Here is a 12500-nt window from a genome sequence, read left to right on the forward strand (position 1 = left end):
CCCACCACCAAGCTGGGCAACGTGGATCAAAAGTTAGGACACATCGGGCGCCGAAGGGTCTGGTCAAACCACTAAATCGGTCGCCGGCGGGAAAATGTCCAAAGTACCATGGTTCTGAGGGTCTGACTTCCCTCAAAACTGTCCGTTACTCATTTTCTATTCGGACTGAGCAGTTTGACACCACCCCCGTCTCTCTAGGACATGGAAGTCCTGTTGCCAAAAACCAGGTTTCTGAAATCGCGCCGGTACCTGTCTGGTCGACCCGCCACTGAGTGTGTAATCCAAAACAGGCCAAATATCGATGAAGCCCTGAACCTCACAGGGCTTCTGTGCGCCCCACCATCGGGGGTCAAATTCAACAAAAACGTGATAAATCAAAAAGTACACATCCGATCTTGATGGGGTTTTTTTTGCACGAAAGTGCATAAATAGACGAGCATTTACATTCAATTAAAAACGTTTTTGTATAAAACATTTTAATAGGAAATCGTGTTTCAAGTTTTGGGAAAAAAGTGAATGTCACAGGATGCATAGGTTCCTGTGGATGCGAATTTTTTTTTACATTATGTAATTGTTGCCCATCACGAGAGAGGGTATGAGACGAAATTTGGGACCTCTAGCCCTTCGGGAAGTATTTTTAATCATTTTTTGAAAATTACAGAAATTGGTCGAAAAAATGACAGAGTCCCACTTTTCACAGCCGTGCACCTGGTGATTGAAAACGTGCATCTGGTAACCCAAAAATGCGGTTCTCAATGCGCTTGCCGGTGTTACAGATATACATGTCCGATAATGATGCACCCTACTACGGACCTTTTTCAATGGGGGTCGGCCTGAATTATTTATGGAAGGTATGATTACTTTTTTTTTCTCCGTGCAACTGGTGATTGAAAACGTGCACCTGGTCACCCAAAACACGGTTCTCTATGCGGTTAGCGGTGTTCCCGAGATTCATGTCCGATAATGATGCACCCTACTACGGACCTTTTCAATGGGGGCCGGTCCGAATTATTTATGGAAGGTATGATTTTTTTTTTCTCTCTCCGTGCAACTGGTGATTGAAAACGTGCATCTGGTAACCCAAAACACGGTTCTCTATGCGGTTAGCGGTGTTCCCGAGATTCATGTCCGATAATGATGCACCCTACTACGGACCTTTTCAATGGGGGCCGGTCCGAATTATTTATGGAAGGTATGATTTTTTTTTTTTTTCAACACTTTTCCCCTCTTTTTCTCTCTCTGCCGGGGCCGGCCCTGGGTGCTTTATGGACGGTTTAAAACATGACTATGGATGCAAATGCTCATTTTCCTCCGTGCACCTGGTGATTGAAAACGTGCATCTGGTAACCCAAAAATTATAAAAGGGTTTTAAATACTTTTACCCGTCATTCTATTGATATAGCCCGCTAGGGGAGTGCCCCACTACGGCCCTCTCTCTGTCAGGGCCGTCCTTGGGTGCTTTTTACACACTTTAAGAAATCACGATGGATGCAGATTGCTATTAATCCTCCGTGCAACTGGTGATTGAAAACGTGCATCTGGTAACCCAAAATTTCAAATATGGTTCAAAATGAATTTAAAGGCACCCCTCTCATTGTTGCCCGCTATGGGAGCACCCCACTAAGGCCCTGTCTCGGTCGGGCCCGTCCTGAGTGCTTTATAGACACTTTAAGAAATCGCGATGGATGCAGATTGCTATTAATCCTCCGTGCAACTGGTGATTGAAAATGTGCAACTGGTGATTGAAAACGTGCACCTGGTCACCCAAAACACGGTTCTCTATGCGGTTAGCGGTGTTCCATCTATTCATGTCCGCTTATGGCGCACCCTACTACGGACCTTTAGCAATGGGGGCCGGCCCGAATTATTTATGGAAGGTCTGATGATGATTTTTTTTTTTTTTTCACCATCTCTTTCTCTCTCTGCCGGGGCCGGCCAAGAGTGCTTTATGGACGGTTTAAAACATGACTATGGATGCAAATGCTCATTTTCCTCCGTGCACCTGGTGATTGAAAACGTGCATCTGGTAACCCAAAAATTATAAAAGGGTTTTAAATACTTTTACCCGTCATTCTATTGATATAGCCCGCTAGGGGAGTGCCCCACTACGGCCCTCTCTCTGTCAGGGCCGTCCTTGGGTGCTTTTTACACACTTTAAGAAATCACGATGGATGCAGATTGCTATTAATCCTCCGTGCAACTGGTGATTGAAAACGTGCATCTGGTAACCCAAAATTTCAAATATGGTTCAAAATGAATTTAAAGGCACCCCTCTCATTGTTGCCCGCTATGGGAGCACCCCACTAAGGCCCTGTCTCGGTCGGGCCCGTCCTGAGTGCTTTATAGACACTTTAAGAAATCGCGATGGATGCAGATTGCTATTAATCCTCCGTGCAACTGGTGATTGAAAATGTGCAACTGGTGATTGAAAACGTGCACCTGGTCACCCAAAACACGGTTCTCTATGCGGTTAGCGGTGTTCCATCTATTCATGTCCGCTTATGGCGCACCCTACTACGGACCTTTAGCAATGGGGGCCGGCCCGAATTATTTATGGAAGGTCTGATGATGATTTTTTTTTTTTTTCACCATCTCTTTCTCTCTCTGCCGGGGCCGGCCAAGAGTGCTTTATGGACGGTTTAAAACATGACTATGGATGCAAATGCTCATTTTCCTCCGTGCACCTGGTGATTGAAAACGTGCATCTGGTAACCCAAAAATTATAAAAGGGTTTTAAATACTTTTACCCGTCATTCTATTGATATAGCCCGCTAGGGGAGTGCCCCACTACGGCCCTCTCTCTGTCAGGGCCGTCCTTGGGTGCTTTTTACACACTTTAAGAAATCACGATGGATGCAGATTGCTATTAATCCTCCGTGCAACTGGTGATTGAAAACGTGCATCTGGTAACCCAAAATTTCAAATATGGTTCAAAATGAATTTAAAGGCACCCCTCTCATTGTTGCCCGCTATGGGAGCACCCCACTAAGGCCCTGTCTCGGTCGGGCCCGTCCTGAGTGCTTTATAGACACTTTAAGAAATCGCGATGGATGCAGATTGCTATTAATCCTCCGTGCAACTGGTGATTGAAAATGTGCAACTGGTGATTGAAAACGTGCACCTGGTCACCCAAAACACGGTTCTCTATGCGGTTAGCGGTGTTCCATCTATTCATGTCCGCTTATGGCGCACCCTACTACGGACCTTTAGCAATGGGGGCCGGCCCGAATTATTTATGGAAGGTCTGATGATGATTTTTTTTTTTTTTCACCATCTCTTTCTCTCTCTGCCGGGGCCGGCCAAGAGTGCTTTATGGACGGTTTAAAACATGACTATGGATGCAAATGCTCATTTTCCTCCGTGCACCTGGTGATTGAAAACGTGCATCTGGTAACCCAAAAATTATAAAAGGGTTTTAAATACTTTTACCCGTCATTCTATTGATATAGCCCGCTAGGGGAGTGCCCCACTACGGCCCTCTCTCTGTCAGGGCCGTCCTTGGGTGCTTTTTACACACTTTAAGAAATCACGATGGATGCAGATTGCTATTAATCCTCCGTGCAACTGGTGATTGAAAACGTGCATCTGGTAACCCAAAATTTCAAATATGGTTCAAAATGAATTTAAAGGCACCCCTCTCATTGTTGCCCGCTATGGGAGCACCCCACTAAGGCCCTGTCTCGGTCGGGCCCGTCCTGAGTGCTTTATAGACACTTTAAGAAATCGCGATGGATGCAGATTGCTATTAATCCTCCGTGCAACTGGTGATTGAAAATGTGCAACTGGTGATTGAAAACGTGCACCTGGTCACCCAAAACACGGTTCTCTATGCGGTTAGCGGTGTTCCATCTATTCATGTCCGCTTATGGCGCACCCTACTACGGACCTTTAGCAATGGGGGCCGGCCCGAATTATTTATGGAAGGTCTGATGATGATTTTTTTTTTTTTTCACCATCTCTTTCTCTCTCTGCCGGGGCCGGCCAAGAGTGCTTTATGGACGGTTTAAAACATGACTATGGATGCAAATGCTCATTTTCCTCCGTGCACCTGGTGATTGAAAACGTGCATCTGGTAACCCAAAAATTATAAAAGGGTTTTAAATACTTTTACCCGTCATTCTATTGATATAGCCCGCTAGGGGAGTGCCCCACTACGGCCCTCTCTCTGTCAGGGCCGTCCTTGGGTGCTTTTTACACACTTTAAGAAATCACGATGGATGCAGATTGCTATTAATCCTCCGTGCAACTGGTGATTGAAAACGTGCATCTGGTAACCCAAAATTTCAAATATGGTTCAAAATGAATTTAAAGGCACCCCTCTCATTGTTGCCCGCTATGGGAGCACCCCACTAAGGCCCTGTCTCGGTCGGGCCCGTCCTGAGTGCTTTATAGACACTTTAAGAAATCGCGATGGATGCAGATTGCTATTAATCCTCCGTGCAACTGGTGATTGAAAATGTGCAACTGGTGATTGAAAACGTGCACCTGGTCACCCAAAACACGGTTCTCTATGCGGTTAGCGGTGTTCCATCTATTCATGTCCGCTTATGGCGCACCCTACTACGGACCTTTAGCAATGGGGGCCGGCCCGAATTATTTATGGAAGGTCTGATGATGATTTTTTTTTTTTTTCACCATCTCTTTCTCTCTCTGCCGGGGCCGGCCAAGAGTGCTTTATGGACGGTTTAAAACATGACTATGGATGCAAATGCTCATTTTCCTCCGTGCACCTGGTGATTGAAAACGTGCATCTGGTAACCCAAAAATTATAAAAGGGTTTTAAATACTTTTACCCGTCATTCTATTGATATAGCCCGCTAGGGGAGTGCCCCACTACGGCCCTCTCTCTGTCAGGGCCGTCCTTGGGTGCTTTTTACACACTTTAAGAAATCACGATGGATGCAGATTGCTATTAATCCTCCGTGCAACTGGTGATTGAAAACGTGCATCTGGTAACCCAAAATTTCAAATATGGTTCAAAATGAATTTAAAGGCACCCCTCTCATTGTTGCCCGCTATGGGAGCACCCCACTAAGGCCCTGTCTCGGTCGGGCCCGTCCTGAGTGCTTTATAGACACTTTAAGAAATCGCGATGGATGCAGATTGCTATTAATCCTCCGTGCAACTGGTGATTGAAAATGTGCAACTGGTGATTGAAAACGTGCACCTGGTCACCCAAAACACGGTTCTCTATGCGGTTAGCGGTGTTCCATCTATTCATGTCCGCTTATGGCGCACCCTACTACGGACCTTTAGCAATGGGGGCCGGCCCGAATTATTTATGGAAGGTCTGATGATGATTTTTTTTTTTTTTCACCATCTCTTTCTCTCTCTGCCGGGGCCGGCCAAGAGTGCTTTATGGACGGTTTAAAACATGACTATGGATGCAAATGCTCATTTTCCTCCGTGCACCTGGTGATTGAAAACGTGCATCTGGTAACCCAAAAATTATAAAAGGGTTTTAAATACTTTTACCCGTCATTCTATTGATATAGCCCGCTAGGGGAGTGCCCCACTACGGCCCTCTCTCTGTCAGGGCCGTCCTTGGGTGCTTTTTACACACTTTAAGAAATCACGATGGATGCAGATTGCTATTAATCCTCCGTGCAACTGGTGATTGAAAACGTGCATCTGGTAACCCAAAATTTCAAATATGGTTCAAAATGAATTTAAAGGCACCCCTCTCATTGTTGCCCGCTATGGGAGCACCCCACTAAGGCCCTGTCTCGGTCGGGCCCGTCCTGAGTGCTTTATAGACACTTTAAGAAATCGCGATGGATGCAGATTGCTATTAATCCTCCGTGCAACTGGTGATTGAAAATGTGCAACTGGTGATTGAAAACGTGCACCTGGTCACCCAAAACACGGTTCTCTATGCGGTTAGCGGTGTTCCATCTATTCATGTCCGCTTATGGCGCACCCTACTACGGACCTTTAGCAATGGGGGCCGGCCCGAATTATTTATGGAAGGTCTGATGATGATTTTTTTTTTTTTTCACCATCTCTTTCTCTCTCTGCCGGGGCCGGCCAAGAGTGCTTTATGGACGGTTTAAAACATGACTATGGATGCAAATGCTCATTTTCCTCCGTGCACCTGGTGATTGAAAACGTGCATCTGGTAACCCAAAAATTATAAAAGGGTTTTAAATACTTTTACCCGTCATTCTATTGATATAGCCCGCTAGGGGAGTGCCCCACTACGGCCCTCTCTCTGTCAGGGCCGTCCTTGGGTGCTTTTTACACACTTTAAGAAATCACGATGGATGCAGATTGCTATTAATCCTCCGTGCAACTGGTGATTGAAAACGTGCATCTGGTAACCCAAAATTTCAAATATGGTTCAAAATGAATTTAAAGGCACCCCTCTCATTGTTGCCCGCTATGGGAGCACCCCACTAAGGCCCTGTCTCGGTCGGGCCCGTCCTGAGTGCTTTATAGACACTTTAAGAAATCGCGATGGATGCAGATTGCTATTAATCCTCCGTGCAACTGGTGATTGAAAATGTGCAACTGGTGATTGAAAACGTGCACCTGGTCACCCAAAACACGGTTCTCTATGCGGTTAGCGGTGTTCCATCTATTCATGTCCGCTTATGGCGCACCCTACTACGGACCTTTAGCAATGGGGGCCGGCCCGAATTATTTATGGAAGGTCTGATGATGATTTTTTTTTTTTTTCACCATCTCTTTCTCTCTCTGCCGGGGCCGGCCAAGAGTGCTTTATGGACGGTTTAAAACATGACTATGGATGCAAATGCTCATTTTCCTCCGTGCACCTGGTGATTGAAAACGTGCATCTGGTAACCCAAAAATTATAAAAGGGTTTTAAATACTTTTACCCGTCATTCTATTGATATAGCCCGCTAGGGGAGTGCCCCACTACGGCCCTCTCTCTGTCAGGGCCGTCCTTGGGTGCTTTTTACACACTTTAAGAAATCACGATGGATGCAGATTGCTATTAATCCTCCGTGCAACTGGTGATTGAAAACGTGCATCTGGTAACCCAAAATTTCAAATATGGTTCAAAATGAATTTAAAGGCACCCCTCTCATTGTTGCCCGCTATGGGAGCACCCCACTAAGGCCCTGTCTCGGTCGGGCCCGTCCTGAGTGCTTTATAGACACTTTAAGAAATCGCGATGGATGCAGATTGCTATTAATCCTCCGTGCAACTGGTGATTGAAAATGTGCAACTGGTGATTGAAAACGTGCACCTGGTCACCCAAAACACGGTTCTCTATGCGGTTAGCGGTGTTCCATCTATTCATGTCCGCTTATGGCGCACCCTACTACGGACCTTTAGCAATGGGGGCCGGCCCGAATTATTTATGGAAGGTCTGATGATGATTTTTTTTTTTTTTTCACCATCTCTTTCTCTCTCTGCCGGGGCCGGCCAAGAGTGCTTTATGGACGGTTTAAAACATGACTATGGATGCAAATGCTCATTTTCCTCCGTGCACCTGGTGATTGAAAACGTGCATCTGGTAACCCAAAAATTATAAAAGGGTTTTAAATACTTTTACCCGTCATTCTATTGATATAGCCCGCTAGGGGAGTGCCCCACTACGGCCCTCTCTCTGTCAGGGCCGTCCTTGGGTGCTTTTTACACACTTTAAGAAATCACGATGGATGCAGATTGCTATTAATCCTCCGTGCAACTGGTGATTGAAAACGTGCATCTGGTAACCCAAAATTTCAAATATGGTTCAAAATGAATTTAAAGGCACCCCTCTCATTGTTGCCCGCTATGGGAGCACCCCACTAAGGCCCTGTCTCGGTCGGGCCCGTCCTGAGTGCTTTATAGACACTTTAAGAAATCGCGATGGATGCAGATTGCTATTAATCCTCCGTGCAACTGGTGATTGAAAATGTGCAACTGGTGATTGAAAACGTGCACCTGGTCACCCAAAACACGGTTCTCTATGCGGTTAGCGGTGTTCCATCTATTCATGTCCGCTTATGGCGCACCCTACTACGGACCTTTAGCAATGGGGGCCGGCCCGAATTATTTATGGAAGGTCTGATGATGATTTTTTTTTTTTTCACCATCTCTTTCTCTCTCTGCCGGGGCCGGCCAAGAGTGCTTTATGGACGGTTTAAAACATGACTATGGATGCAAATGCTCATTTTCCTCCGTGCACCTGGTGATTGAAAACGTGCATCTGGTAACCCAAAAATTATAAAAGGGTTTTAAATACTTTTACCCGTCATTCTATTGATATAGCCCGCTAGGGGAGTGCCCCACTACGGCCCTCTCTCTGTCAGGGCCGTCCTTGGGTGCTTTTTACACACTTTAAGAAATCACGATGGATGCAGATTGCTATTAATCCTCCGTGCAACTGGTGATTGAAAACGTGCATCTGGTAACCCAAAATTTCAAATATGGTTCAAAATGAATTTAAAGGCACCCCTCTCATTGTTGCCCGCTATGGGAGCACCCCACTAAGGCCCTGTCTCGGTCGGGCCCGTCCTGAGTGCTTTATAGACACTTTAAGAAATCGCGATGGATGCAGATTGCTATTAATCCTCCGTGCAACTGGTGATTGAAAATGTGCAACTGGTGATTGAAAACGTGCACCTGGTCACCCAAAACACGGTTCTCTATGCGGTTAGCGGTGTTCCATCTATTCATGTCCGCTTATGGCGCACCCTACTACGGACCTTTAGCAATGGGGGCCGGCCCGAATTATTTATGGAAGGTCTGATGATGATTTTTTTTTTTTTTCACCATCTCTTTCTCTCTCTGCCGGGGCCGGCCAAGAGTGCTTTATGGACGGTTTAAAACATGACTATGGATGCAAATGCTCATTTTCCTCCGTGCACCTGGTGATTGAAAACGTGCATCTGGTAACCCAAAAATTATAAAAGGGTTTTAAATACTTTTACCCGTCATTCTATTGATATAGCCCGCTAGGGGAGTGCCCCACTACGGCCCTCTCTCTGTCAGGGCCGTCCTTGGGTGCTTTTTACACACTTTAAGAAATCACGATGGATGCAGATTGCTATTAATCCTCCGTGCAACTGGTGATTGAAAACGTGCATCTGGTAACCCAAAATTTCAAATATGGTTCAAAATGAATTTAAAGGCACCCCTCTCATTGTTGCCCGCTATGGGAGCACCCCACTAAGGCCCTGTCTCGGTCGGGCCCGTCCTGAGTGCTTTATAGACACTTTAAGAAATCGCGATGGATGCAGATTGCTATTAATCCTCCGTGCAACTGGTGATTGAAAATGTGCAACTGGTGATTGAAAACGTGCACCTGGTCACCCAAAACACGGTTCTCTATGCGGTTAGCGGTGTTCCATCTATTCATGTCCGCTTATGGCGCACCCTACTACGGACCTTTAGCAATGGGGGCCGGCCCGAATTATTTATGGAAGGTCTGATGATGATTTTTTTTTTTTTCACCATCTCTTTCTCTCTCTGCCGGGGCCGGCCAAGAGTGCTTTATGGACGGTTTAAAACATGACTATGGATGCAAATGCTCATTTTCCTCCGTGCACCTGGTGATTGAAAACGTGCATCTGGTAACCCAAAAATTATAAAAGGGTTTTAAATACTTTTACCCGTCATTCTATTGATATAGCCCGCTAGGGGAGTGCCCCACTACGGCCCTCTCTCTGTCAGGGCCGTCCTTGGGTGCTTTTTACACACTTTAAGAAATCACGATGGATGCAGATTGCTATTAATCCTCCGTGCAACTGGTGATTGAAAACGTGCATCTGGTAACCCAAAAATTATAAAACGGTTTTAAATACTTTTACCGGTCATTCTATTGATATAGCCCGCTATGGGAGCACCCCACTAAGGCCCTGTCTCGGTCGGGGCCGTCCTTCAGTGCTTTATATACAGTTTCATATATTACGATGGATGCAGATTGTGATTGTTTTCCAAAAGACCCGTGTGCATCTGGTAACCCAAAAATTATAAAACTGTTTTAAATCATTTTACCGGTCATTCTATTGATATAGCCCGCTAGGGGAGTACCCTACTACGGCCCTCTCTCGGTCAGGCCCGTCCTTAGGTGCTTTATATACAGTTTAAGATATTACGATGGATGCAGATTGTGATTGTTTTCCAAAAGACCCGTGTGCATCTGGTAACCCAAAAATTAAAATATGGTTCAAAACCCGGGTAACACCACTCTATTTACGGACATGACAGTAGAGCTTACCCCCTGGAGCTATTGACCTCCAGGCTTGTAGGCCCTTACTCACCACCCGGGTATCACCCCTCTATTTCGGGGATGATACCAGCAGGGGACCCCCCCCACCTCCACAACCTCGCATACCAGGTGAACCAGGGCACCCACACTTAAGCACCCCTCCTCGGACATTAAAGCAGATAACCGCGCTGTTATGAACCGCGTGCACCTGGTCACCCAAATGGAACTTGTGCACCTGGTCACCCAAAAGGACCGGCGTGCACCTGGTCACCCAAAGGCCGGCGTGCACCTGGTCACCCAAAAGGACCATGTGCACCTGGTCACCCAAAGGCCGGCGTGCACCTGGTCACCCAAAAGGACCGTGTGCACCTGGTCACCCAAAGGCCGGCGTGCACCTGGTCACCCAAAGGACCATGTGCACCTGGTCACCCAAAAGGACCATGTGCACCTGGTCACCCAAAGGCCGGCGTGCACCTGGTCACCCAAAAGGACCATGTGCACCTGGTCACCCAAAGGCCGGCGTGCACCTGGTCACCCAAAGGACCATGTGCACCTGGTCACCCAAAAGGACCATGTGCACCTGGTCACCCAAAGGCCGGCGTGCACCTGGTCACCCAAAGGACCATGTGCACCTGGTCACCCAAAGGCCGGCGTGCACCTGGTCACCCAAAGGACCATGTGCACCTGGTCACCCAAAGGCCGGCGTGCACCTGGTCACCCAAAGGACCATGTGCACCTGGTCACCCAAAAGGACCATGTGCACCTGGTCACCCAAAGGCCGGCGTGCACCTGGTCACCCAAAGGACCATGTGCACCTGGTCACCCAAAGGCCGGCGTGCACCTGGTCACCCAAAGGACCATGTGCACCTGGTCACCCAAAGGCCGGCGTGCACCTGGTCACCCAAAGGACCATGTGCACCTGGTCACCCAAAAGGACCATGTGCACCTGGTCACCCAAAGGCCGGCGTGCACCTGGTCACCCAAAGGACCATGTGCACCTGGTCACCCAAAAGAACCGTGTGCACCTGGTCACCCAAAGGCCGGCGTGCACCTGGTCACCCAAAGGACCATGTGCACCTGGTCACCCAAAAGGACCATGTGCACCTGGTCACCCAAAGGCCGGCGTGCACCTGGTCACCCAAAGGACCATGTGCACCTGGTCACCCAAAAGAACCGTGTGCACCTGGTCACCCAAAGGCCGGCGTGCACCTGGTCACCCAAAGGACCATGTGCACCTGGTCACCCAAAAGGACCATGTGCACCTGGTCACCCAAAGGCCGGCGTGCACCTGGTCACCCAAAGGACCATGTGCACCTGGTCACCCAAAAGAACCGTGTGCACCTGGTCACCCAAAGGCCGGCGTGCACCTGGTCACCCAAAGGACCATGTGCACCTGGTCACCCAAAAGAACCGTGTGCACCTGGTCACCCAAAGGCCGGCGTGCACCTGGTCACCCAAAGGACCATGTGCACCTGGTCACCCAAAAGCCGGCGTGCACCTGGTCACCCAAATGGAACTTGTGCACCTGGTCACCCAAAAGCCGGCGTGCACCTGGTCACCCAAATGGAACTTGTGCACCTGGTCACCCAAAAGCCGGCGTGCACCTGGTCACCCAAATGGAACTTGTGCACCTGGTCACCCAAAAGACCGGCGTGCACCTGGTCACCCAAAAGCCGGCGTGCACCTGGTCACCCAAATGGAACTTGTGCACCTGGTCACCCAAAAATTATAAAACTGTCCAAAATGCATTTACCGGTCATTTTATTTATATAGCCCGCTAGGGGAGTAGCCCACTACGGCCCTCTCTTGGTCGGGGCCGTGCTTAGTGCTTTATGGACACTTTAAGATATTACGATGGATGCAGATTGTGATTGTTTTGCAAAAGACCCGTGTGCATCTGGTAACCCAAAAATTATAAAACTGTTCAAAATGCATTTAAAGCTATACCTGACCTTCATGCCCGCCAGGGGAGTAGCCCACTACGGCCCTCTCTCAGTGGGGGCCCTATTTGAGTGCTTTATGGACGGTTTAAAATATCACGATGGATGCAGATTGCTATTAATCCTCCGTGCACCTGGTGATTGAAAACGTGCATCTGGTAACCCAAAAATTAAAATATGGACCGCGGGTGAATGGAGGGAGTAACTATGACTCTCTTAAGGTAGCCAACTGCTTGATGAGCATATACATCCGTGCAACTGGTGATTTGAAATGTGCATCTGGTAACCCAAAATAGATGGTAAATAAATCACAGAAATTGCACTATGTCCATCTCTGTGAATGAGAGTACACATACAGGCATAAAGGCCCTAACTCCCTGTCAAGGAACAGGCCT

This window comes from Oncorhynchus mykiss, unplaced genomic scaffold (genome assembly GCF_013265735.2).
Source record: "Oncorhynchus mykiss isolate Arlee unplaced genomic scaffold, USDA_OmykA_1.1 un_scaffold_474, whole genome shotgun sequence".
Classification (NCBI taxonomy): domain Eukaryota; kingdom Metazoa; phylum Chordata; class Actinopteri; order Salmoniformes; family Salmonidae; genus Oncorhynchus; species Oncorhynchus mykiss.